This window comes from Typopeltis vanoorti, chromosome 9 (assembly GCF_054136105.1).
Source record: "Typopeltis vanoorti isolate ZY-2024b chromosome 9, IOZ_Tvanoo_1.0, whole genome shotgun sequence".
NCBI lineage: Eukaryota > Metazoa > Arthropoda > Arachnida > Uropygi > Thelyphonidae > Typopeltis > Typopeltis vanoorti.
In genome coordinates, this window is record NC_143557.1 from 120,524,332 (window position 1) to 120,552,156 (window position 27,825).

Sequence of the window (27,825 nt, forward strand, 5' to 3'; positions counted from 1 at the left end):
GATCTAAAATAGCTTTCTGTAGTTTATCTTCAGAATTTGTAATTATTATTTGGTCGTTGGCAAAGAGGAGAGTGTTTAAGTTTACTGTGGGAGAAAGTTTAATTCCTTGATGTAAATTTTTATTGCATTTTATTTCAATTAAGTAGATATTAAAAAGGGTTGCTAATATTCCTTACACAAAAAACTGCCTGCATGTGACTCTTCCAATTACGCTGCACAAAACCTCTTGTTCAGCGCCAAAGAAGACAAAGTCGGTTCCATCAACAGGAAAGGTCATGGCATCAGCGTTTTGGGATGCTAAAGGTATTTTGTTTATTAATTATCCTGAAAAGGGTAAAACAATAACCTGAGAATATTATTCTGATCTTTTAACCAGACTAGATGAAAAAATTCATGAGAAAATTTTGCAGAAGAAAAATATCATCTTTCATCAGGACAATGCACCTACCCACAAAGGTGTTTTGGCAATGCGAAAATTAAGGGATTATTATTCAGGCTTCCATGGAGTCAAAAGGCTCATCGTGGGAGGTGGGAGGTCCTTCCTAAGAATATAAAGTCTATCAAGACTCATCAAGGGAAGGCCCCCCCCCCCAAGAAACACAAAGCCTATCATACCACCCCTTAAACTCATTGACTGTTCTCGCTCTCACCAATCCATCAGGCAATGCAATCCACGGTTCAACCACCCTCCATGTAAAGAAACCACTCCTCACCCTCTTGCTGACAGTTTCCTTTCGTAACTTCCAGGGATGGCCTCTTGTCATCACTCCTTCCCGCTGCTCAACCAAGCAAAAGAACTCCCTAGTGTCAACCCTGTAACCACCTCTCAACAGTTTAAAAGTCTCAATCATATCACTTCTCCTTCTTCTATCCACCAAACTCTGCAGTCCACGCTCCCTCAGCCGATCCTCATAACTAACATTATACAGTCCTGACACCATCTTTGTTATCTGCCTTTGTACCCTTTCCATAGTTAATTTATCCCCTTTAAATCCTGGGGACCAAATCTGAGAACAATAGTCTAAGTGTGGTCTGATCAGAGACTTATACAACGGAATGATAACCCTTTTATCTCTGCAGGTCAGTGTCCTTCTCATAATTGCAGCAATCCTCTGTGTTACCTTCACCACCTTTGCAATATGTCCCCTATATTTCAGGTTTCTATCAATCATCAACCCCAGATCTCTTGTCTCCCCTACTTCCTCCAGTATAACTCCTCACATAGAGTATGCAGCATCCATCGATGTTTACCAAACCTCAAGACCTTACATTTTGCTGCATTAAACTGACAACCCCCATTCATTTGCCCATCTATCTAGCTTATTCAAATCCTCTTGCAGGGCTACCACATCTAAACTATTACTAATAATCCTTCCCAGCTTCGCATCATCCTCAAACAACTGAATATCCCCTTGCAATGTCAATGATATAAAGGTTAAACAATATAGGTACTGAGCCCTGTGGGACCACACTTGTAACCCTCTGCCTCCTTGAAATTGCTCCACCATACACAACTCTCTGATACCTATCAGACAGACAATCCTGAATCCAGTTGACCAATCTGACATCCAGACCCCATGTGCTGCAACTTAACTATCAGCTTATCATGTGGCACCTTGTCAAATGCCTTTGCTAAGTCTAAGAAAATTGCAGTATATGCCTTTCCCTCATCTAATGTTCTTGTAACTTTATTATAAAAGGCTAGCCTACTGCTAAAACAAGAGCGCCCTTTCACAGATAACATTACTGTCATCTGCCCAATGCTGTATATGGTCCCTCACTACTTTCTCCAAGATCTTACTAACTACTGATGATACACACAAACTGGCCTATAATTAGACACTTCCAGTCTGTTACCACCCTTATGCAATGGCATTATCCTACCTTCCTTCAATTCCCTGGGCACCTTTCCCGCAGCCAGATTTTCATTGAAAAGCCAGGTTAAAGGCGCTGTCAGTTCCCTAGCACATTGTCTCAAAACTCATGGTGAAATACCATCCAGTCCCAAACCTTTACTGACATCCAGAGTACTCAGTATCTGAAACACACTCTCCTCCTGTACCTCTAAACCTTGAACCTGCCCCATCCCTGTAGCATTAAAACTGATTCCTCTAGGATGAAATACTCCAATAAAGTGTTCATTGAACAATTCCACTATGTTCTCTGCATCAGTCACTCTATTCCCATTTTTATTCCATGATATCATTCTTCCACAGTCATTTCTCCTCTTACTGGGCACATAGCTAAAAAATTCCCTAGGATTTTCTTTGGATCCTAGGGCCAATCTCCTCTCATATTCCAGTTTCGCTTCCCTTACCACACGAGTCACTCTTCTGGCCTGTGTCCTATATTCTTCATGCATCTTCTCTTCACCTGTCTCCTTATATCTCTTCCATAGCCTCTTTTTTGCATGCAATTCCTGTTTAATATTGTTTGTCATCCACTTTACTCCAAATTGCGTCCTCTTCTTCACTCGTGGTATACAACTTACCATTGGTGATAACAAATATTCTTTCACAATGTCCCACGCACTGGTGATATCCCGGCCTTCCAATTCCTCCCTCCATGAAACTTCCCGAAGTTGACGTCTAAGACTATTATAATCACCTGCCTTATAATTCCACATAAGTTCCCATCTCTTTGATACTCCTGCATGTCTATTCATATTCCAAATCAACACCATATGGTCACTCTCTCCAACTGGTGGGAGAGACGTCAACTCAGTTATTATCAACTCTTCTGATGCTATAACCAAATCCAAAACTTTTGAACCTCTTGTTCGCTCTGTTACATGTTGCCTAAGACATATGTCCATCAAGAATTCTAGAAATTCCATTCCCTTATTGCTACATGCATCTTCCTCTCCCCAATTTATACTACTGTAGTTAAAATCTCCAATAACAATCATTCTTCTTGCACTTGCCAAACTCAACTGTCTAAACATTTCCTGGTCCCCACCCTTTGTACTCCTGGGTCTGTAGCAACACCCCACCAAATATCCTGTCTCGCCCACCTCTTCCTCACACCATATGCTTTCAAAATCATTAGTGTCACTGCCTTTAAAAGTCTCCACTCTTAGAGGACATAGGTCGTCACTTATCATAAGCAGTACTCCACCACCATGCTTTCCCCTCCTATCCTGCCGAAAACTGCTGTACCCAGCGACTTCTATTCCTGTTATTATATCCTCTTCTGTCAACCACGTCTCAGTGATCTCAATAATTTTTGGCCAGGCTGATGCTATCTGCACCACCAATTCTTCTCCCTTATTCCAGATACTCTTGGCATTAGTATAAAACATATAAATGCCGTTGTTTCTATACCCAGTATTATCCTCTCTAGACTCCACTGGGCTCAGTGTTAGCTGATGTTGTCCTCATTCTCCCAAGTACCCATTCCCACAAGAGGTCACCCTGCTACTATCCTCCCTGGGACACACTGACTTGTTCAGAACAGCAATCTCTCCAGATGCCTACTTCCTTCCTCATTCAAATGTAAACGGTCTCTCGCATACAATTCCTCTCTTTCCTCAAACGCACTCCAAGCATCGACATATTCCAGTCCTCTCTTGTCACACATTCTAGCTATTATGTCATTCAATATTACTGCTCTTCTGCTCAGCACGTCGTTATCATACCTAGGCAACACACACACTATCTTTCCTCTCTGTGTCTTCTTTCGTACCATCTCAAGCAAGAATCTCATATCTCTCATTGCCCTATTTACACCACCACTGTTCAAGTCATTTGTTGAACAAGTCATTTGTTCCCACCATCACAATCATCTCATCCACCCTTCACTTCTGTTAACTGCCAAAGCCACACTTTCTATCATTCCTCCTAGCAAACACTCCTCACACATCTTGAACACCACGGATCATTGAGTCCCCATACATTATACCTCTTACCATTCCCTCTCTCCTATTGTTTCCATTTTCTCCTCTTCTTTCATTCCCTCTCTCCTACTATTTCCATTTTCTCCTCTTCTAGCACTACCATACCTCTCTCTCATTCCGTCTCTCCTACTGCTTCCACTCTCTCCTCTTCTAGCACTCCCAAAGAAAACCATTTCCTAAACTTTCACAGTCACTCATGCCTTCTACACTATCAACTATTATTTTCTCATTCATATTTTTTTCTTCATTCTCTCCTATCACACTACTCGCCATTTCCTGTTCCTGGAGCAAGAAAGTCGGTTATTGAGATATCTACTGCATTTATTTCCTCCCACTGCCTGCACTTTACGCACACATGTGCCCACTCCCTCTCTCACAAGCCAGATATCCAATTCCCGAGACGCATACATGCCGCAAGTACTGCATGCCACAAACTCCCTTATTATATTGCTTATAATAGAGTTCTTAAATGGTAGCGGACTTGGTGACACGCCATATGCAACTGCCTCTGAATCCGCCATCATTCGTTACTGCCGAGGGACTACTAGCGTAACTGTTAATTATTCAAAAAAGTGTCACTAATTAGTGTCAAAAAGAAACGCTAAATAATTATTAGGGGACTATAAATAAATAAGAAAAGTACAAACAATTACAAGCAAAACAAAGCATTAAGTACACCAAATAAAATGAAATAAAACTAAATAAAGTAATGAAAACTTCGCTTCGTCTTGTCTTCCACCATTATGCATCCGACCCTGTCTTCTCGGTGTGGAAGGACGAATAGCAAACACTCCTATATATGAGAGCCAAATAGGAACAAGAAACATAGGAAGGCCAAGGAAAAGTTGGCAAAAATGAAATTGTTATTATTATCAACAGCCGACCTCCATGGAGTCAGAGACTCATCGTGGGAGGTACTCACTATTGCATACAATGTTCATCCAATTGTGTCTTAAACTGATTCAATGTGTCTGCATCCACAACACACTCAGGCAACATATTCCACTGACAAACCACCCTCCATGCAAAGAACCTGCTTCTCACTCCTCTGCTCACACCCTCCTTATACAGTTTCCAGCAATGGCCTCTTGTTCTACTTCCCTCTCCAATTCTACGAAAAATCTCTTTCATGTCTACCTGATAACAACTTCTGACTAGTTTATATGTCTCAATTATATCCCCCCTTTCCTCCTATTCACGAGGCTCTGCAACTTACATTCCCTCAATCTGTCCTCAATCTTCTCTGTACCATCTTCAACATGTCCTCGTCACCACGAAAATCCAGCAACCAAATCTGTGCACAATAATCCATACGAGGCCTGATCAAGGCCTTATGCAATGAAATCATAACTTCTCTATTTCTGCATTTTAGGGTTCTCCACATCATTGCCATTATTCGATGTGATGTCTTCACAACTTGTACAATCTGGCCCCTGAATTTCAGGTCCTTGTCCACCATCACACCTAGATCTCTCATCTCCTCTACTTTTGTTCAAGTTTCCCCACCAAGTGTATACTTGGCATCCCATTGTTGCTTACCAAATCTCAACACTTAACACTTGGCAACATTGAACTGACAGTTCGGCTTACCTGCCCATTCATGCAATCTATTCAAGTCCTCTTGTAAGCCATTAACATCAGCCTGACTGTGCATTGCTCTCCCTAGTTTTGCATCATCTGCAAACAGCTAGATATCACTAGTTAAATCCAATCCAATATCATTAACATACAAATTGAACAACAATAAAAATTAAGAGCTTGTCATGTGGCAAGCTATCAAAAGTTTTTGCAAAATCCAAGTACACCACTGTATATGCATCTCCTCTGTCCAAGGTATTTGTCACCTTGTTATAGTACATAAGTTAGTGAAACATGATCTCCCCTTAACAAATCCATGCTGATAACTACAGAGAATACTGCTGTTATCAACCCATTTCTGTATCCTACTTCTCGCCAATCTCTCCAGGACCTTCACCACAACTCCAGATATACAGACCGGTCTATAATTTGAAGCTACAGCCTTATCACCACTTTTATGCAGTGGAACAATTTTACGCTCCTTCCACTCCCTTGGAACCTGTACTGTTGCAAAACTCTTGTTAAACAGGCATGCCAATGCTACTGCCAGTTCCCTGGACACATTCTCTTAAGATATGTGGTGATGTTTCATCAAATCATATTGCCTTATTAAAATCAAGGTTATTGATTTCCTCAAATAACTCCTACTCACTCACAATTAAGCTATCCTCTCCTATCTCCTCTACACTTAAGTTCCTCATGATTCCACCCTGATCAGGATGAAACACACTTATAAATTGATCACTGAATACCTCAATAATGTCTTCTGCAGCAGTTACCATTCTGCTTTCATCCATTAACATCCTCTTACCATGATCATTCTTCCTTCTACTTGCCACATATCTAAAAAACTCTCTATGGTTTTTCTTAGCCTGATTGCCAATTTCTGCTCATACTCTACTTTTCTTTTCCTTACTAATTGAGTCACTCTCCTGGCTTGTTCTTTATATTCTTCATGTGACTTCTTCTTTCACTACGCGTTATTCCTGCTTCCTATGCAGGATCCATGTGTTACTTAGATGGGACTTCTTGTTAGTACCACTCCCAACTGACCTGTCGCCTAGCCTGCAGCTGGGGGGGGGGGGTTTTTTTGGCTGTAGTAGCATATGTTCACAGGGCCAGTTTGCCTGTTTGCGGGATGAAAAACGCTACATAAACTGGCAGAAAAAAACCCTACTATCCATGCCCAAGACCGGCTAACTTGGCTATGGCTGAGGAAAATCCTCAAATTCCTCACATCTTTGACAGGAATCGAACCTGGGACACTCCTTCCTCAGTCATATGGTTGCGAAGCACAAAGCCACTAGGCTATCTGCACAGACTTTATATTCTTCATGTGACTGATTACCATTATTCATCTTGTACTTCCTCCAAAGGAAGTATTGATTCCCCCACATACAAATTAGCTAAATATTTGGCCAAAGAGCTCACACACTATACTGGCAACACACCATCACACATAAAAAACTCAGCCCACTTCAAAGCCAGCATAGAAAACCTTACACTCCAACATAGTGACATAATGGTCAGCTTCGACGTCTCCTCCTTATTCACCAATGTCCCATTCAAGGAAACTTTAGAGCTAATCCAAGCTAAATTTTCTCCCGATATCTCAGCCCTATTTCAGTTCACAATGAACTCAGGCTATTTCGTTTGGCAGGGAAAATTCTACAAACAAATAGAGGGGACAGCCATGGGCTCACCGCTCTCCCCACCCTTAGCCAATTTCTTTATGGAGACCTTTGAGGAAAAAGCCTTAGCCTCTGCCCCACAAAAACCAACCATATGGCTTCGCTACGTTGATGATGTGTTCGCTATTTGGCCACATGGCTCTGAACACTCCTCTCCTTCCTCACACACTTAAACAACCAACACGCCAGAATCAAGTTCACCCTGGAAAAAGAGGAAAACAACTGCCTCCCCTTCCTAGACACACTAGTCACCCACCAGCCTGATGGAACTTTGGTTTTCTCAGTTTACAGAAAACCCACCCATACAGGCAGATACATCCACCAACAATCTCACCCCCCCCCCCCCCTCACAACAATATGGAGTGGTAAAAACACTATGCAACAGGGCTAAACTAATCTGTCCTAACGACATAGCCCTTAACACTGAACTAAATCACATCCTAAACACTTTCTCAGCCAATGGCTACCCCCCAAAAAAATCCAAAGAATATTAAAACCTACAAACCACAGCCCCCCTCCTCCTCCCCCTCCACAAAAAAGATTATTCTAAATCCATCATCATTCCCTACATCCGAGGCACCTCAGAAAAAATTACCCAAATTCTAAAAAAACATGACCTCACCTCCTGTTACAGACCTTACAGAAAATTGGCATCCCTTATCCGCTCTACCAAAGACCAACCACTTCCCCTAGACCTACCTGGTGTATACCAGGTCCCTTGCAGTTGTAAACTGTCGTACTCTGGCCAACAGGCAGGACAGCGAATATCAGAATTTCTGAACACAAGGACTACATCCGGTTTTACAAGTATAGCCATTCTGGTCTTGCAGACCATGCTCTGGATACTCGCCACAGAATATGGTGGAAGAAAGCAAAAATAATACACCGGAGCAAATATAAATTTGAAAGATTATTTATGGAATCAGCCTCTGCCCTAAGAAACTCTCCAAACCTCAACAAATTTGGTTGTATGCGACTGCCCCAAATTTGGGAGGCATACATCAGCAGACCTTCAGCCCAACGGCCAAGAATGCCTACTTAGCCCACCAGAGGGCACCATCAGGACTTCTAGGAGAAAGATAGCTTCATATCTTCATTTCCAGTTACTGTATTGTTAGGGCCTGTGTGCTCCTGCCTTTCTGTAAGTTCCTTTAGAAAATGGCAATGAGACATTACCGAAATATCGGAAATATCTATTAAAGTATTATTTAATTTACATTCGTATCTACGTTGTTTCAATTCCCTAAGTTATTTAGAAATTCCTCCAAAGGACTTTTTTTTTCCAGATTTCATGCTTAAGCTGCACATTCATCCATTTTACATCAACCTTTTGGCTTTTGGGATACATTCATACATTGATGCTGTTATGTATTTCTTTGTAAGTTCCCATGCAGCATTTATTTCCTTACTGCTCAACTCCTCATTCCATGTTATAGCTTGAAGTTATCTCCTAAGCTTGTCATAATCACCAGCCTTATAATTCCACATATATCCTTTCCTCGCAAAGCCTGCATATGACTAGCCACAACACAGATGATTACTTTATGATCAATTTCACCAACTGGAGGAAAATATGAAACCCCTCCCCTCTAACAATTACATCCTCTGAGGAAATTATGAAATCTAGACCTCCTGATCCTTGCATGCCTTTCTTTATATGCTGCCTGAGATAGTTATCACTCAAGAACTGAGAAATTCACTTTCCTTATTCCCAAATGCTCTCTCCTCATTCCGATCTATACCGCCATAATTAAAATCACCCATAATAATTACCCTTCCTTTGTTCACTAATCCAAGTTGTTTATACATTTCTTCAACACCACCTTCCACATTCCCAGGCCTATAGCAACATCCAACTAAATGTGTCTTCCTCTCAACCCCCACGTTACCACACTGCCTCATAACCATTGCCACTATTTCCCTCTTTTATGTCTACCTTATGTGGACTTAATTCCCCTACTATCATCAGCAGCACTCCCCCTCCCTTCCTACCCTTTCCATCCTGATGAAAAATACTGTACCCTTCCATTTCTATTGCCGTTACAATATCATCTTCATTCAACCATGTTTCACTTATTCCAATGATTTGGGGGCGAATAAACTCAATCACTGAAACCATTTTATCCCCTTTATTTCTGATACTTCTGGCATTAATTAAAGAAAAATTAGGAAAAAAGGGAATTAACTGGAAAGAAGCAAAAGAACAAGCCTTGGACAGGATGGCAGGGAAATCTCTTTGGGAAAATCTCGATGCTTAAAAGCATAAGAGATCATAGATGAAGAAGAACTACATGTGTACTATGGCTAGTTATACCTGTTAGGCAGGAGAAAAGAACCAAGTTTCTGGAAGGAGAAACACTGCAAACTCTTCCACATGAGATTGGCTAACTAATCTTCAATTGAAAAAAACTCAAACATTTTTTCACATTATAACAAGAATAAAACCTAGGTATTTTCTAATCACAAGTCACATGTCCTGCCATTCTTCCAATTGCGATAAGAAGATACATATAGTTAAAATGACATTAAAGTTATGAGTTAAAACAGATAGCTGATCTCAAAGAAAATCCTAGGTCCCTACAGGTTCACCTAAATAGGATATGAGAAGGCTATTTTCAATATATTTCATGAGTTATTAGGTTTGTCAAAGTCTTCTGCTGTAGTTCTGCACTTTTCTTTTCTTCAGTTAAACTTTTTTATTGGTTATATACTAGTTTTTAACCAATAAAAATTTGCTATAACTATCTCTAATTATAGATAATTAGTTAGTTATAGCAAAGGAAGAAAAAAAAAACATGGTGATAGCATTCATCTTTCTGTTATCTGAACAAGGAAAAATGATTTCTGCCTTTCAGATAGCTCCAGTATCTCTATGGATCTAGCTTCTACAGAGACCTCAATAAAGATCAAAGATAGTAATGCTCATCATAATATATGGCATCCCATTATTACATGAAAAGGGGATGTGATGTGCATTATGGAATACAGAAGACCATGGCATGATGTCAACTGTTTCTATATACAAGTAGCTTAGTTCTGATGATATTTCACATGTGTAAACTATGATATTATTATTATTATTATTCAGGCCTCCATGGAGTCAAAAGACTCATCATGGGAAGTCCTTTCTAAGAAACACAAGTCTATCAAGACTCATCGAGGGAGGTCCCTCCTAGAAAACACAATGTCTATCATACCACTCCTTAAATGCATTGACCGTTCTCGCTCTCACCACTCCATCAGGCAATGCATTCCATGGTTCAACCACCCTACATGAAAAGAAACCACTCCTCACCCTTTTTCTCACAGTTTCCTTTCGTAACTTTCAGGGATGGCCCCTTGTTATGACTCCTTCCCGCTGTTCAACCAAGTGAAAGAACTCCCCACCTCTCAACAGTTCAAAAGTCTCAATCATATCATCCCTCCTTCTTCTATCCACCAAACTCTGTAATCCACACTCCTTCAACCGATCCTCATAACTGGGTACAAAGGCCAACATACAATGTTCGCCTTTGTGCCCTTTCCACAGTTAATTTATCCCCTTCAAATCCTGGGGACCAGATCTGAGAACAATAGTCTAAGTGTGATCTGATCACAGTCTTATACAATGATCAATTTTATCTTATACAAAGATAAAATGGAATGATAACCATTTTATCTCTGCAGGTCAGTGTTCTTCTCATTATTGCAGCAATCCTACACAATATGTCCTTCACAATATGTCCCCTAATTTTCAGGTTTCTATCAATCATCAAACCCAGATCTCTTGTCTCCCCTACTTCCTCCAGTTTAACTCCTCCCATAGAGTATGCAGCATCCCATCGATGTTTCCCAAACCTCAAGACCTTACATTTTGCTGCATTAAACTGACAACCCCCATTCATTTGCCCATCTATCTAGCTTATTCAAATCCTCTTGCAGGGCTACCACATCTGCACTATTACTAATTACCCTTCCCAGCTTCTCATCATCCACAAACAACTGAATATCCCCTTGCAGTCCACAGACAATGTCATTGATATAAAGGTTAAACAATATAGGTCCCAGTACTGAACCCTGTGTAACCTCACTTGTAACCTTCAGCCTCTTAGATATTGCTCCACCATACACAACTCTCTGATACCTATTAGACAGCCAATCCTGAATCCAGTTGACCAATCTGACATCCAGACCTATGTGCTGCAACTTGAATATCAGCTTATCATGTGGCACCTTGTCAAATGCCTTTGCTAAGTCTAGGAAAATGGCAGTATATGCCTTTCCCTCATCTAATGTTCTTGTAACTTTATTATAAAAGGCTAGCCTACTGCTAAAACAAGAGCGCCCTTTCACAGATAACATTACTGTCATCTGCCCAATGCTGTATATGGTCCCTCACTACTTTCTCCAAGATCTTACTAACTACTGATGATACACACAAACTGGCCTATAATTAGACACTTCCAGTCTGTTACCACCCTTATGCAATGGCAATATCTTACCTTCCTTCCATTCCATGGGCACCTTTCCCGTAGCCAGACTTTCATTGAAAATCCAGGTTAAAGGCACTGTCAGTTCCCTAGCACATTCTCTCAAAACTCGTGGTGAAATACCATCCAGTCCCACAGCTTTACTGACATCCAGAGTACTCAGTATGTGGAACACACACTCTCCTCCTGTACCTCTAAACCTCGAACCTGCTCTATCCCTCTAATATTCAAATTGACTCCTCCAGGATAAAATACTCCAATAAAGCGTTCATTGAACAATTCCACTATGTTCTCTGCATCAGTCACTCTATATGTTTAGATATTAAAATAATGATGAAAACGAAAATTTCATTTCTTATCAAGTATATATATATATATACATATACGCATTTTGACAGTATTCTATTATTATTATTACGTGACACCTCCAGAGAGTCCATAGACTCATCGAGGGAGGGCACTTGCTCTACAACTCTCCACCACTCAATCTCCCAACTACAATGAACTACAACTACACCAAAGCCATCTACCACCCACCATTAGTATTTTCACAGACAATCACAAACATCCATGCCCACGGTGAGATTCGAACCCACAGCCTTTTGGCTGGAGAGTGGATACGATTCAGCACAAACTTGTGCAATACTTAAAGCATTATGAAACCAACAAGTGGAGGAGCCATATGTCAGGACACCATCAAATCAGCGTACACCAATGCCATAGCAGCAATTCATTTCAATGGAAACATCTCCAGTGTGGAAACACAGAGAGGGATAAGACGGTGACACAATATCTCCAAAATCATTCACAGCATGCCCAGAAGATATATTCAAACTCCTTGATTGGGAAGGGAACGGTCTGAAGAGAAATGAAAACTATTTAAGCCATTTACACTTTGAGGATGACATAGTTATCTTCGCTTCAACTGTGCATGAACTACAGACCTGTATCCATGAACTTCAAATTGCTAGCAAACCAGCTGGCCTGAGGATAAACCTAAAGAAGATCCAAGTTATGTTCAATGGCTATGTCCAACTAGAAATAATAAAAATCAATAACGATGAAATTAAACAAGTAGATCATTACATATACTTACGACAACAGATATCAATGGAACAAAATATCATAGATGAAATTAAAAGATGCATGATGTGGAAAGCATTTGGAAAATTACATTCAGTATTCAAAAGCCAACTACCATTATGCCTGAAGACAAAAGTTTTTAACCAATGTATTCTTCCTATATTGACATATGGCTGTGAAATATGGACACTAAAGGCAAAGGAAATTCAAAAATTAAGTACGGATGGAAATATGCTTGGTATCACAAGACTGGATCACAAAAGGAATATGTGGATAAGAAACCAAACCAAAGTCTCTGATGTCATAGGAAGAGTGAAACATCTGAAGTGACAATGGGTTGGACATATTGCTCAAAGACAAGATCAACAATGGACAAAAGAAGTAATGGATTGGATTCCAACGAGAGGAAAAACGACCATGACACCAACCTAAATCACGGTGGATACGTAATATCATCAGATTTGCAAGAGTGACATGGGAAAGGAGAGTCATGGACAGACAGTCTTGGAGTAATCTTGGAAAGGCCATCATCCAGCAGTGGATTGACATGGCTGATGATGATGCATTTTGACAACAGAAGCTGTTATGGAAGAGTTATATGAGAAATGACAAGATGCACGAGGGATATGAATGGAGTGAAAAGATTATCAGCTGTATACCATATTGATAGAAATGTACTCGTCGACAGGAATCAAACCTAGGACACTCCTTCCCCAGGCATATGGTTGCAAAGTGCATAGCCACTAGGCTAACCGCTTGGACAGTGATTATGGTAATACTGGGACTCTGGGAATTTTATGGGACAATGTTAAAAAAATGCAAACTTCAAATTTTAGTGGATGAAAAAGAGGTGATATGATAAAGGTGTTGTTTTTAGTTGGTTGTGCAAATGAGAGATTATCCTATAAGTTGTACAGTTGGAGAAGAAAATAAGTAGAATGTTTTTTTTTTTTTTTTTTTTTTTTTTTTTAATGCAGAATTGTGGATGGGTGAGCAGAATAATAATAAATGACAAATTGGTATACAAACTTTAGCAAATTGGGATTTTTTTAAAAATATATATCAATCTCAACACAAAGATGTCCTGTGTAGAGCAAGTGATTACAGAAAGAAGAAATGCAGTGATTGTTTGTTCTAAAAATCAGAAGCAGATGAGATGAAAGAAGAAGAGAAATTGGTTTGGTATGTATGAAGTTGGACAGCTAATGGATGCTGACCAGCAGTTGATCATGCCAGAGTGTGTTGCAAATCTAATAGAGCAAATCAGTTTAAGATTTAAAATATATTAGATGTTATTGGTCCAGTAAGACCACCCATGACGAGCCCGTTGACTCATAGAACATTTGTTATTAATAGAGTAAAAAATCAATATTTTTCAGGGATGAAAAAACTTCTCCACTCTGTGTACAAACTGTTTTTCATCAGGGAACCAGGACAAACAGCAAAAAGTCAGCTACTTGAACAAGCTCCACTTGTATTACCCTTTCCTCGTTAATCCTCCAAAACTCCTTTACTTGCTAAAACAGTTCTTTCATATCATTCTTTTCTGCTTAGCCACAAATACTATAATTTACCCTTCTTCAGCTTCTCTCCACAACTAACATTTCTGATTCCTGATATCATTTTAGTCAGTTGTCTCTGAGCCCTTTCCAGCATTTCTACATCACATTGGTGTGGGAAGGTTTCAATAAAATCAAGACCTTGGATAATAGAATATTCTGACATCAAAATATACTGCTTCTTCTGTCCAATTATTACTAGTATGAAACCTCCATTGAGACAAAGACTCATCAAGGAGGTCCTTACTGTGACATACAATGCTCCTCAAAATGTGCCTCCAACTCATTCATTGTTTTTGTGCTAACCACACTTCAGGCAATGCATTCCAGATGGCAATCACTCTCTCTCTCTCTCTCCATGCAAAAACTGCTCATAAACTTCTGACTTACCCCCTCCTTATATAAACTTCCAGAATTACCTCTTGTTCTCCTCCCTCCTCTCTTTTTTTTTTCTCTCTCTACTCTATGAAAAATCTCTTCCTCATTAATCAGTTAAAATACTTCACTAACTTACATGTTTTAATCACACTTCCTTTTCCTAAGTATTTTCACATATATTCTTTCTTTACAGAATCCTTTATATTATGGCTGACTACCATATGATTACCTCATGATCACTTTGTCAACTGAATATACAGATTCAACAGCTCATTCATGATAACAAATCTAATACTCATGATCCTCATGTGTCCTTTGTCACATAATTCTTAGAGAGATGCTCCTCCAAAATCATAAATTCATTATCTTAGCTCTATGCGTTATCCCTTCATTCCCATCTACATTTTCCTAACATTACTCATAATGATTGCACTCTTGCTGTTTGCTAAACAAATTTGATATTCATTTATTTGTCTAAATCCTCCATATTTCAGTTTTCTACTACCAAAACTTTCAGTAAATATCTCATCCTATTCACTTCATATGACACTGCTTCAAAATCACTTCCACTATTTCTCACCCCTTCTTATGTATCTCCAACTCTTACAGAAACTTATGCTAACAATTTTGGGACAAATCAACTCAATCAATGAAATAATTTTGTTTTCCTTATTCCTGATGTTCGTGGGATTCATAAACAAACTTAACTCACTACAGGATATAGACCAAGAAAAACCATGCAATCTCTTTACTGTGATTCCTCCAGCCACTTTCTTTATTATTACACAAGAGCTTCCATGGAATTTAAAGACAAGAACAGCAAAGGTCATACTGCAACATATCAGAGGTTATTGTAGTACACAAGGTAATACAATCACAAACATCTACGCCTGCAGCAGGATTCGAACTCATGACCTGTTGGTTGAAGAGTTGGTATGCTAGTCACTTGACCAACCAGGCCAGCCACATAATGTGCCTATATCATTCTTTAAATTTATTCATAATGCCTCATGCCAATGTTATACAGAATCCATATTTCTTTAGTGGAAGGCAAAGTAATTACAATGCTAATATTGGAAAACGTTATATGACTAACCAGAAATAGTACAAAATTACATAAATACATTGTATGAAAACCTTAGAGGTAAAAAATTATGTACAACAAAATCAAATCATGTAAAACAGATAATGTATCCAGATCAATACTATGATCATCACAACTAAGAACAATTTTATGAGTCATAATGGCAGAGGTCTATTTATAGAGAAATTGCACATGTTTTAAATAAGGTATAATAATAAGATTACAAATTTCTTTACCATTTACAATAATCAGTTTATTGTAAAATTTCTTTACCATTTACAATAATCAACAGCTAAAGGATCCCATGTGGATGCAGATTTTGCAGTGGATTTTGGATTGAATTTTTATGAATACTGGAGAGATTTTTGTGTGTGTGTGTGTGCATGCACATGTGCATATTGAAGGAACGGGGGAGGGGAATTCCTGAAAGATACAAAAGAGGATGAGAACTGAACTTTTTTTTTTTTTTTGTACTGAAAATGGCTGGAGCATGGAATGGATTGTCTAGGATGGTGGTAAGAGTGGATGGATGCTAGCTGTTGAGTTTAAGGAGTGGTATGACTTGACTATTGAAAGTAGATCTGCCACAATGACCACGACTCCAGAGAGTTCCTAGACAATAATTTTAGAATTTAGTAGACAACATTTCATGGGTACATGTAACCTTATCAAAATGTTCTATGTGAAAGTCAGTTACCCTGGGAAGTGTCTTCTACATATATGTATAAATTTCATAAAATGATTTCATCCATTTTAAGTAGATCTCAAATATGTTTACAATGATATTAATGACTCTTAATAATAGCAAAAGTTCACAAAATTCAAAATGTTCTGTAATTTATCAATATTCGTGTTACTGCAATTATTTATTTTTTACGTGTAATGATGGCACTATTTGGCTTCATTTTGAAGTCAGTTTGCTTTTATGAATTACGAAGAAATTCAACTACTCTTCTGCCATAAGTCAACTGACTGCAAAGTCTAAGAATAATGTGCAGTATTCTCTAATATACAATGAATCCTATTGGTACAGAATATTCTATGGCTTAATTTTAACTCTGCATGGAATAAGTTCTTAATCGGTACGCGCAGAAAAGTAACAGCAGAAGCAATCTTAAAATAATATGTTCATATTATTTTAAGTTGATAACTCAACCTGTTCTACAATCTTGACTTGTGGTACCTAATGTTTTATGACTAATAATCTTGAAACAGTTGTGTGGCTCTGATTTTCTTCATGTCAAAAAGAATATAGATACCTTATTAAATTTAGTTTCTAACAGTCATAATATACGACATCCATACAAGTTTAAATTTATAAAATAAATTTTTAATTGCATACTTTTTCACTTCTTTTCATTTTGTATTTTATCCAACTTTATGAATGAAGTAAACCACGGAAGTTTCAGTATTATTGGGTATAGGCGTATTTCTATCTTTAACAGGTGCCATTCGGAAGGAAGTGTGCTGAGTGGTACAACTGCACTTTATATTTTAATATGAATTTGCAATTATATTCTTTATTTTAAATTAAAAATAATTAAATAAAAAGGATTAAAATTTTAATACTATGTTCATGCAAATACTTTAAAACTATAAAATCAGAGGCGATAGTGAATTACATTTTATTCGTAAACTTCTCTCTCAGTAGGATATCACGCCATATTGGATGCTCTCCGGTTTGTGTAAGTTAACATCTCTTTTTATGTTTAATTATGGTTTTCAAGAATATCAGTATGTTCATGACAGTAATTAAAACTATAAAATTAAGGATGATAGTGTATTGTTTATTCATAAACTATAAAACAAGTATATTACTCAATGCATGTGTATATTAATGTTTTTCTTTTTTTTAAATTCAGTTTTCAAGAATATCAATAATACTCTGTAGCTAATTTTTGTGATATATTTTAAAATGTTTCTAACATTAAATTTTGAATCTCGAGCATTGCATGGTTTAATGTGAACGAAAATAATTATATTTTGTAAAGGGTACCGATGATTGTGCATACAGGTAGAGGCATCACTATGATTTTTTAGCTCTTGCGATATGGTGTATACGAGGTATTAGTAAAATACAGTAACAGATAATCAGCGACCTCGAAGTGTATGCAGTGCTTAAAACAAATATCTTCCCAGGTAATGATCTTTAACTTTGATTTTTACTTTGAGCCATAAAATATATTTGCCTCAATCTAGTGTACATAATGGCGTATCTAGATACAAACCGCAATGCCGGAACCTCAGTTTCCAGGAGAAAATCCCTCCACCTGTGTATGAGACCTCTGTAGATAAACACCTGATGAAAGTTCCTATGTCGTAGACGTATATCGAACCCAGGTCTTTCTGGCCAAAGAGCTTCGTCTATGCCAGTGCTTCCCAAACTTATGGATGTAAAGGCCCCATTTAGAAAAATTAAAATATTTCACGTACCCCCCCCCCCCCACCATCGAAAATAAAATCGTAATACTGACATATATTATTATAATATTTATTGTATTTATATTCAAGATTTTGCGTTTGTAATCTTTTTTGTGTGCTTCTTATCAATACCTTTGAAATGAAACTTATATAAATAAGCATATATTTACTGATATTCATTAAGCGCCGAATACGCAGGAAGCAAAATTTGTGAACCAACAACAATGTGTGATTTTTTCCATTAAAAAATAATAAATAATAGAAATTAAATATGTTTCTTTAAAGATTAAAAAAAAGAACTACTTAGTCTTAAAACATTTTAAATTTGTTTTCTTTATTTCACCGGGGGAGGGGGCTCAACCAAACTTGTTTTCCCCAAGGGGGGCAGCAGCCCACAGTTTGGGAAGACACTGCTATGGAGGCTCTTATTATTAACTTGCATGTTATGATATTAGAAGTGGTTTAAATGGGGATGTGCAGTTTTGCATTTGCAAAGTTTATGAGCTATGAAGAGAAACCAAGTGCATTAACAGACTGCCTCTGCAGGCAGGTGAGTGGACTTACCAATGTACTGTTCTCTGGTATAAAGGTTAGATGCTTATTCAGGAATTATTGAGAGAGAAGACAATTGACATGAGGGAACAGTAGACAAGGATTTGAAATTCAGAGCCACATTTTGAGAAATAGAAGGACATCAATTAGCATGGTCCCGTGGTGTAATAGTTAGCACTCTGGGCCCTGAATCTAGCGATTCGAGTTCAAGTCTCGGTGGGACCTGCGTGTTTTTGCCAGCCTGGCTGGCCGAGTGGTTAGCGTATCTGCTCTCCAGCTAAAAAAAAAAAAGGCTGCGGGTTTGAATCCCACCGTGGGCATGGATGTTTGTGTTGTCTGTGGAAATACTAGTGGCAGTAGATGGCGTTGGTGTAGTTGCAGTCAGTTGGTGGATTGAGTGGTTGAGACAGCTGTAGAGCAGGTGCCCTCCTTCGATGAGTCTTTGGACTCCCTGGAGGTGTCAAATAATAATAATCGCATTATATTATATATATTATGCTATTTTTTTAAATGGCCCCCCTATGAAAAGTTTTTGTAAACAAATGGCATCTCCACTATGTCGTGATGGTTGGAAGGTTTGCACATTTCTGTTACATTGTGGGCTATACTGGAGGTGTCATTGTTACTAGCAAGGGGCCCCTCCCAAGCAGACAGGTCACAGGGGAGGGATCAGATAAAGAAAATCTCCCTGGAGTTAGGGGTTGAGCATAGGGCTGGCAACCCTATCTCATAAAAAATAAGTTGGTTACAGAACAGTATCAAGTAATCTTTATTGGAGCTTAAATGGATATTAACCCAAGCCACGGAATAATGGTTTCCAAATAGGATCATGGAATGTGAGACGCTTGTACAGAGTCTAAGCATTTCAAGAACTTTTATATGAATTAAACATATCAAATGAACATAGTAGCAATACAAGAGACATTGTTGTAGGTGGAGGTGATTTGAAGAAAGATGACCTTTTGCTACTTCATGGTTAAAATAATTCTGATAAACATGAAAGTTGATGAAATTTGGAACAAGTTTACTGGAACTAATCCTTGAAAAAATCCAAAGCAGGATATAATCATGATATTTCATTGGAAAAGAAGAAATAATTAAAAAAAAAATTATTGGAAGCCAAAGTCTTCACAAAGAGACAAATATTAATGGAGAAAGATTGATTAATTTGGCTGTATCAAGAAATTTAATAATAATCAGCACTGTTTATGAGAAACAAAAACAAATATAGAAATCTCCTGATGGATGGATATACATTTAATGAAATAGACCATATCATAATCAGTATGACACAGGAATTGCATCCAGAGTTTAGAGGAGCTGAACGTGATAGTGACCATTTTCTAATTGGTGCTATTCTTAAGGTTAAAGTTAACAGTAAATATTTTTCTGCACAGAGCTACAAAGAGAACAGCTATGAAGCCAATAAAATAATCAGATAACTCCATATGATGCAGTACAACATGATGAGATTTCATGCTGGCTGGGGGGTCACCCAATTAAACAAGGCCCCATGCTGTTTTCATCAGGGAATAGGACAAACAGCAAAAAGTCAGCTACTTGAACAAGCTCAAACTCAACATATAGAAGAAGAATAAATCCAATGTCAGAAGAACTGAAGATAGGAATCATCAACATAAGGAGTATCAATGGAAAGGAAAGTGAACTTGTCAAAGAACTGGGTGTTGGAAGTTTTTCCACTTTGGTTATACTATAAATTAAAGATACCAAGAAATTATATACTTGGTTTAATCCTTTATCCAAGTATAAGCAAACAAAGTTTGTGCCTGAAGAATTTTCAGGACTGGGACAACTTGTAATAAGAAGCTAATGACCTCACATTACTTGCCTTAGTATCCCATAATGCAAAGCACATATTTTTTCAGACATTACACTTGGATAAAGGATTAAACCAAGTATATAATTTTTTGGTATCTTTAATTTATAGAAAGACTGGCAAGTACCACATGGACATAACTGGTATTGCTGAGACAAAAAAAGACTAAAACAGGTGAGTTATTAAACAGTAGTATAGGACATTGACATCTGAGATTTGCAGATGACATTATTATATTATTGAAGAAGGCAAAAGAGAATTGCAAAAAAATTAAAACTGTTAAATGAGGCAGGGAAAATATTTGGACTTGTCATGAACTTGGAAAAAACAAGACAGTGGTATTTGGTGAGAAGAACATGAAACAAAAGATACAAGTGGATGAACACAAGCAGGAATTGATATAGAAAATGTAGAACAATTCACATATTTGGGAAGTAAAATAACATATGATTTGGACTGTAAAAAAGAAATAAAGATCAGGCTTGCAAAGGGAAGAATAAATCTGAAGACCATGGATAACATCTGGAAAAGTAAAGTGATCAGCCTGCAAACAAATGTTATCTGTCAGAGTCAACATGGATTTGCGAAGGGGTGCTCTTGTTTTAGCAATATGCTAGCGTTTTATGATAAAGTTACAACATTAGATGAGGGAAAGGAAGTAGGGGAAAAAGCAAAGGCATTTGACAGGGTGCCACATGATAAGCTGATATTCAAGTTGCAGCACGGGTCTGGATGTCAGATTGGTGAACTGGATTCAGGATTGGCTGCCCAATAGGTATCAGAGAGTTGTGTATGGTGGAGCAATATCAAAGAGGCAGAAGGTTACAACTGGAGTTCCACAGGGCTCAGTACTGAGACCTATATTGTTTAACCTTTATATCAATGACATTGTCCTTGGATTGCAAGGGGATATTCAGTTGTTTGCAAAGCTGGGAAGGGTTATTAGTAATTGTGCACATGTGGTAGCCTTGCAAGAGGATTTGAATAAGCTAGATAGATGGCAAATGAATGGGGATGTCAGTTTAATGCAGCAAAATGTAAGGTCTTGAGGTTTGGGACACATCGATGGGATGCTGCATACTCTATGGGAGGAGTTAAACTGGAGGAAGTAGGGGAGACAAGAGATCTGGGGTTGATGATTGATAGAAACCTGAAATTTTGGGGGCATATTGCAAAGGTGGTGAAGGTAACACAGAGGATTGCTGCAATAATGAGAAGGATACTGACCTACAGAGATAAAATGGTTATCATTCTGTTGTATAAGACTCTGATCAGACCACACCTAGACTATTGTTCTCAGATCTGGTCCCCAGGATTTGAAGGGGATAAATTAACTGTGGAAAGGGTACAAAGGCGGATAACAAAGATGGTGTCAGGACTGTATAATGTTAGTTATGAGGATCAACTGAGGAAGTGTGGATTGCAGAGTTTGGTGAATAGAAGAAGGAGAGGTGATATGATCGAGACTTAAATTGTTGAGAGGTGGTTACTGGGTTGACACTGGGGAGTTATTTAGCTTGGTTGAACAGCGAGAAAGAGTCATGCATGACAAGGGAGCCATCCCTGGAAGTTACGAAAGGAAACTGAGAAAGAGGGTGAGGAGTGGTTTCTTTGTATGGAGGGTGGTTGAACAATGGAATGCATTGCCTGATGGAGTGGTGAGAATGAGAACGGTCAATGCGTTTAAGGAGTGGTATGATAGACTTTGTGTTTCCTAGGAGGGACGTCCCTCGAAGAGTCTTGATAGACTTGTGTTTCTTAGAAAGGACCTCCTGCGATGAGTCTTTTGACTCCATGGAGACCTGAATAAAAATTATAATAATAATAAAACAAAACTAAGAGTACTGGAAACATGCATCTTTAGTGGTGTACTGTATGGATCTGAAATGTGGGTAATAAATAAGGAATCAAGAAAAAGAATTTTGGCATTTGAAAGTTACAGGAAGATTCTAAGAATAGGATGGGTACAGAAAGTCACAAATGAAGAGCTCTTTGGAAGATACAACCAAAGGAGAATCTAATGCAGAAGATTATAAAATGGGAGCTGTGATTATCTTTATCTTCTGGTCCTCACTCATTCTGCAGAATGAATGAGGACCAGAAGATAAAGACATTCATGTTTGGCATTATGGATGGTGTGAACAGAAGAGGTAGACCATACAGAGAATGGATAGATGACATAAAAGGACTGGTGTGGAATGGGTGTGCAGAAACTGCGACACTGTGCACTGGACAAAGAAAGGTGGAAGAAGATAGTGAAGGAGGCATCGGACACCAACGGGCATTGAGCCCATTGTTCGTGATGATTATGAGTACAAGGCATTATATTCAGGCAGTACTGATCAAGAAAGGAAGGTAACTGTGACAATAAACTTCTTGATTGGAATGCAATTTTAATTTGAGTTATGTGGGTAAAAGATAGTGAAGGAGGCATCGGACACCAACGGGCATTGAGCCCATTGTTCGTGATGATTATGAGTACAAGGCATTATATTCAGGCAGTACTGATCAAGAAAGGAAGGTAACTGTGACAATAAACTTCTTGATTGGAATGCAATTTTAATTTGAGTTATGTGGGTAAACTTCATCACTGAGAAAATGAACAATGAAACTTATTTTAATCTATGGTCCTGTAGAAGGTTTTCCTAATGAAGAAGTGGAGGGTTTTTTTTTTTTTTTTTTTTCAATAGAGCAAGCAGCTGACAAGAAAATGGAAAAAGTGATCCTTGGAGATCTAAATAGCAGAATAGGAAATGAATCCCATGTAAACAGAAATGATTTGGGAAAATTTGGAGAAAAGGGCAAGGCTAATAATAATGGTAAGTACCTGCTGGATTTCTACTCTGGATATGGACTATTCATTATTAACACCATATTTCAACATAATGATGATGTGCACAAGTTCACATGGAGAGAGAAGACACAAGAAATAAGAAAAGCCTCAACTTATTATTGATAGTATTGGTAGAGCCTCTGCTACTAATAGCTCAGCAAAAACTTAAGCAAGTTTGACCATGGTTAGTAGTTGGAAGGGAATCAGTTGTTCGATGCTGTTGGCACACTGTCCCTCGATGAGTCTTTGGACTCCCTGGAGGTGTCACATAATAATAGTATTGATTCACTATCAATAATAAGGTTCAGGATACAATAGTATACACAGGATTTGAAATTGGAAGTGATCGTCACTTAGTTTTATGTACAATTAAATTAATATAATGTTTATAAGAACAATATATAAGAAAGTTTTAATTCCAGCCACCGACCACTCTCCATGAAAAGACCCTTCTCCTCACACCCTCCTTATACAGTTTCCTTATGACATGAAAACTGAAAATAAGGATATTCTAGATTTCTGGATTAATTACTTTGAAAGAGTGTTAAAAGAAACAAGCAATGAGAGAACAGCAACATAAAACATTCAAGAATGTAAACAAGACTACATATCAATACCCAAGGGAGAAAAAGCTATCCATAGCCTGATATATAGAAAATCAGCTGGAGTAGATGATATTTGAATAGAAACAACCAAAAATAGTATAAAAGTATATATGGTAGTATATTTACAGTGGCTACACTTCAAAATTTAGAGAGCCTGGTCAGCAGGTTGAATTCCAGATGATTGGAGTAGTGCTGTCATAGTGCACATCAAACAAATAGATAAGTCTCCATGTCATCATTAGTGGGAGCCAGACTCATAAAGATACCAAGGTTGAATTAATGCAGAAATCATATCTTATTCATATACAAATATAAAAAGGTGTATCACCTTATAAAGTAAATTATAGTTGCCAAGAAATTATATTTTTGTTAAATTCTTTACCCAAGTGCAAGCAAACAAAGTTTGTGCATGAAATATTGTCATGACTAAGCTAATTGAACATAGAGACTTGATTTCACATCAATGGCCTTAGTATTCCATAACACTTTATTTCATAATGCAATCCATATAGTTTATGAATAACTGGGGAGATAATGTACATCCTTGTCTCACACCTGATTTTGTTTAAAACCTTTTATTATTTAAAACCTTTATTTAGCCACATGGCTCAGACACATTAGACTCCTTCATCTCAACAGCAGCACTCCAAAATCCAGTTCACTATAGAAAATGAAAATAATAATAGCCTTCCGTTTCGATCACTTGTTTTTTCAATGGTGCTCTTTCTCAGTTTATTTACAGAAAACCCACTCACACCAGTAGATATGTACAAATACAAACTTTCCCATTACTCCCCCTCCCCATTCTCAACAATATAGTGTTATAAAAAGCACTTGTTAATAAAGCCTGATATCTGTTCTTCCCAGGCTGAATTTACAGCTGAGCAGCTCTGTAGAGCAGTTGGAAGAACGACAGTATATACTGTCGTTCTTCCAACTTCTTATATACTATGTCTGCAAAGGACATAGATAAGTCCTTTGTGGACTTATCTATTTGTTTGATGTGCACTATGAGAGCACTACTCCAATCATCTGAAATTCAACCTGCTGACCAGGCTCTCTAAACTTTGAAGTGTAGCCACTGTAAATATACTACCATATATATTTTATACTACCATTTTTGGTTGTTTCTATTCAAATATCATCTACTCCAGCTGACTTTTCGTTTATCAGAATTGTGAGCATTGATTGGAAAAGACCTGTGTTTGTTTCTCATCATGATGAGAGGAATCTTTAAATGGACTTTCTCAATTCAAGGTGAGTTAGCCAATCTCATACAGAAGTAGTTGTGTTTTTTTCTCCCAGAAACGCAAGTTTTTCATTCTGCATACAGGCAAATCAGCATGAGAACACATGCAATTACGGATAAAAAATACTGTTGTTGGTGGTGATGATGACATTGATGGTAGTAGTAGTGTCATTGTGTGTAGTTGAAAAATTAAAGTAGTAAGGGAGACTGTTGTGAGATGTGTGTAACTGAGTTGAGTGCCCTCCCGCAATGATCCTTGAGGTGTCACGTACTACTATTACTACTACTAATAATAATAATTAACCACATCTTCCTGTTCAATGATTACAGTTTCAAAAAGATCAAATTAATTGTTCTTCACATCCCTCTCAACATGCTGATTATAATAATGTTATCATTGTTACTTATATTTGGGGGGGAAAATAGACACACCTCCAAAAAAGTACAATCTCTGCATTGCATTTGAACCTCATCTAAAGCTGGATGCTGTCACATACTCTCCCAAGGAACCTCAACCTCTCTCTCTCTATTCTAGGTGTTTACAAAGTTGCTTGTTCTTACAATTTATCATATTATGATCAAACTGAAAGATCTACAAACATCCACCTAGAAGAACAAAAGAAATACATCTGCTGCCATAAGTATAGTCACTCAGGTCTAGCTGACCTTGCCTTTGGATACCCTACACAGAATCAAATGGAAGAAAACTACTATGCTTTACCATAACACATATAAACTTAGTTAGTTATTCACATGTGATGTCATTTGATGCCATATGGTCAACCCTGTATCTCATTGGGTTTTGGGAGTGACGCCTTCTGCAAGAAGTGGTAAAATCACAGATACCCTAAAAGAGTTAGTAGGACAATCACAAACATCCATACCCTTTGCCGAGATTCTAACCCACAACCTTAAAAACCTATGAAAGACTTTTTTTAGAATTAGCATCAGATTTAAAAGAACAACCAAATCTTAATAAATATGGTTGTATTAAAGTTTCCCAAGATTTGGGAAACTTTAATTCTTAGGCTTCCTGCCTAATAGCTAAGGCTAACCAATAGCATCCATAAAGGGTGCCCCTAATAGGACTTTAGGCTTTCAGTATAACTTTTTCAACTTAGTGCTTTGTGCAATTTTGTGTGTGTTTTTTGCAATTTTAATATTTTTCTCTGATGATGTTTCAGTGACTAAGACAAAATATAGGATTGATTAAATGCATGTTTAATTATATATATGTGCTGTATTTATTCCATTAAACCTTATGATGATTAGCTGTAGCTATTTGATCAAATTAGCTTGGAACACAAATAAACTTCCATTATTTGTTCTTCAAAAGATAAAGTTATCCGTTAGTATACCTGGAGTATACAGGATACATTTCCAGTATAAACTCTTTTATTATGAACAGTCTGCAGTGAAATAAAGAGAAAATACTAGCTTTCAGTAGTGTAGCTAGGTTTTTGGTGCTCTTTGCAAATATTTAGATATTCACCTTTTTTAGTGTTACACTTTTGATAATTTCTAAAATATTCTGTCACTGGTGCCCTTCTGATACTCATACTCATATGCCTGCTGCCAGATTTATATACTTATGGATAAAATGGATTAGTACATCACATGCTCAGCTTAGTAGACATCTTACATCCCATTACTTGGAGAAAAACTTCACCCTCAAAAGACTACACTTCAAAAGTGACAGATTAATTTGAGAACTTCTGTAATGTTTTACAGAACATATCTAGCCTAAAGAAGTATGGATGTAGAAAACTCCTAAATCTTGAAGACTGTAATTCATGTGTTATAATTAAAAAAAAAAAAAATCCAACTTTGATCATGCCCTTTGACTTATACCTGGACTTATATTCTTTGTTCTTATTCTTATTACTTTGTTTTTCATGTTATCTTTTTTTCTTTAACTTTGAAAATGCATCAGTTACTATTCGAGTTTTTTTTATTAACATATATAATGAACACATAAGCAAGGTAATCCTCTTCCCACTGAAGGAGAGCAAGATCAGAGATTAAGTCATTGGTTATGGATGATCTTGAAGCTTCTAATGATTATGTGCTGCAAGGTTGTAGTGCATCATCATTAGTGTACTATCATCCGCATGTAACTGGATAGGATTTGAGATCAATTAGAGAGTCATTTATGTAGGAGGAGGAAGACAGGTGGTGAAAGTAAGCCTTCGTCATCCTTTAGCACCAGTGGGAGAAATCTGAGGACACCATCATCCATGATGGTGTCCTCAGATTTCTGATCCATGAAGTAGTGAATGATCTGAAAGGAAGTGGCAACCAATTTCAAAGGGCAGAAGGCCGACCATAAGATGGAAATTTTATAGAGTAAACCTCTGTTCCACACCCAGTTGAATGCCATATAGCAACCTAGGTATTGGATTGGGAGTGCATAATCCATATTGTTGGTCACGGATTAGCTTGTAGACCAGTGTGGTGAAGAAGTTAGCTATTGGTGAACTTCATGATTTTTGAGAGTTAAGAGCAATTTGTTTATGTTTTATTGGCTGAATTTTATCACCTTTTTTGGAATAACTGCAAAATTTTTCTATGTTGTGTGGTAGATTCATGTA

The 27,825-nt window shown here is 37.7% G+C and overlaps 2 protein-coding genes across 3 annotated transcripts in view; one reads left to right on the plus strand and one right to left on the minus strand.

Moving 5' to 3' along the window:
• The window catches only part of Sys1 (Sys1 golgi trafficking protein), a 50,325-nt gene extending 33,134 nt beyond the window's left edge, over positions 1 to 17,191 (minus strand). The window contains exon 1 of the mRNA XM_090398221.1: positions 17,080 to 17,191. The gene's annotated coding sequence lies outside the window, so the exon portion shown is untranslated. The remainder of the gene's footprint in view (positions 1 to 17,079) is intronic.
• Positions 17,192 to 17,283: 92 nt separating this feature from the next.
• Positions 17,284 to 27,825, plus strand: part of LOC150103477 (cytochrome c oxidase subunit 4 isoform 1, mitochondrial-like) — a 62,393-nt gene continuing 51,851 nt past the window's right edge. The window contains exon 1 of one of the 2 annotated variants that reach the window (XM_090398219.1): positions 17,284 to 17,422. The gene's annotated coding sequence lies outside the window, so the exon portion shown is untranslated. Of the gene's footprint in view, positions 17,423 to 17,756; positions 17,877 to 27,825 lie in introns of those variants that run through there. The other variant, XM_090398220.1, reaches the window with a different exon arrangement.